This window comes from Triticum dicoccoides, chromosome 1A, assembly GCF_002162155.2.
Source record: "Triticum dicoccoides isolate Atlit2015 ecotype Zavitan chromosome 1A, WEW_v2.0, whole genome shotgun sequence".
In the NCBI taxonomy this organism is placed as follows: Eukaryota; Viridiplantae; Streptophyta; class Magnoliopsida; order Poales; family Poaceae; genus Triticum; species Triticum dicoccoides.
Genome location: NC_041380.1, coordinates 62,695,152 through 62,696,429, shown reverse-complemented (window position 1 = coordinate 62,696,429; position 1,278 = coordinate 62,695,152).

The window sequence follows — 1,278 nt, the reverse complement described above, 5'->3', positions numbered from 1 at the left end:
CCCTACTGTATCTGGCTTGGCATTATCGATGACAGTCGAGAAGTCTTCATGTATGTGCTTGTAAGACCAGTGCCCTGAAGTTGCAGTAGTGCCCTTGAATTTCTGAATAGATCTGAAGTAGTATTAGACATCAAATCTCGCCAGACGATAAGAAACCCTATCCTCACCGCTCTAAGAAGACGATAGGAAACCATACGTCGGAGCTCTGTCAACTGTGTCCAGATGGACACAGTTAAGGAGGATCGAAATCAAGAGGGCAGACTTGAAAAGAAGCGCCGTCATATGCCCAAACACCGCACATGTGAGGACAAAAATCCCCTATCCTAAACTACTAATCGGCGGGCATCGAGGATTTCCCTCCCTGTCAGCGGCCGCTAGAGCGGCAAAACATAGGGGAGACGAAGCCCGGAAGGAAGAGTTTGATGTACCTGTGAAGGATAGAGCAGGTTCATAATTTGCCGTGAAATGATACGCAGCAACCTAAACGGCACTTTTAATAAATAAATAAATATTACTAGCTTTGTAGGGAAAGATAGATAAATATTACTACTCAATAATCTGACACGATCTATCGCAGCCTCAAACGCAGTGTTGTTGGCAAAGCGAAAGATGTCTCGCTGAATGGTGATACGCTCGACCCGACCCGGTCGTTGCTTGTTGCTCACAGCTCACGTAGGGCTCGTACCCTCGTCCAGCTCTCAACGTACGAGCGTACTCCTACGTGCTACTGTTTGTTGGTACTGCTGCAGCTTGAGAACGGCGAGGCATCAATCAACAGTGGGTCGTGACCGTGGACTAGCCTATATCGATCGACCCCATCCACTGGCGCACCGTGCTGACCACGCACGCATGCAGTTGGACTCGAAACTTCCGCAGCTCTGCGGCGGAGATGGAACCGCGGCACACCACACCCTATGCCATGAGCGGAAACTGGTCGATCTGAGGCCAACTTCACCGCGTGACCTATCTGTAACTCATCTGGACTTCCGTTTCTGTCCGTTTGAGGTGTAATTTGATGGACGTCCGGAAGACGGATAAACGTATGGGGCATCTGCACCTAAACCCAACGCGCAGAAGGCCTTTGAGACCTCAAATTGTTCGCCTTGCTTCGCCCCGAGCTCGCCATGCCGCGTCGTGCATATCCGAAAGCCTCGCCGCGAGCTCGCCATGCCACCCCGCACGAACCCCCGCCGCCCCAGCCTCGGCCTCGCCGCGAGGCCAACGCCCGCGCGCAGCGCCCCGCCGCGCCTCGTTGCACCCGCGCGCAGCGCCTCGTTG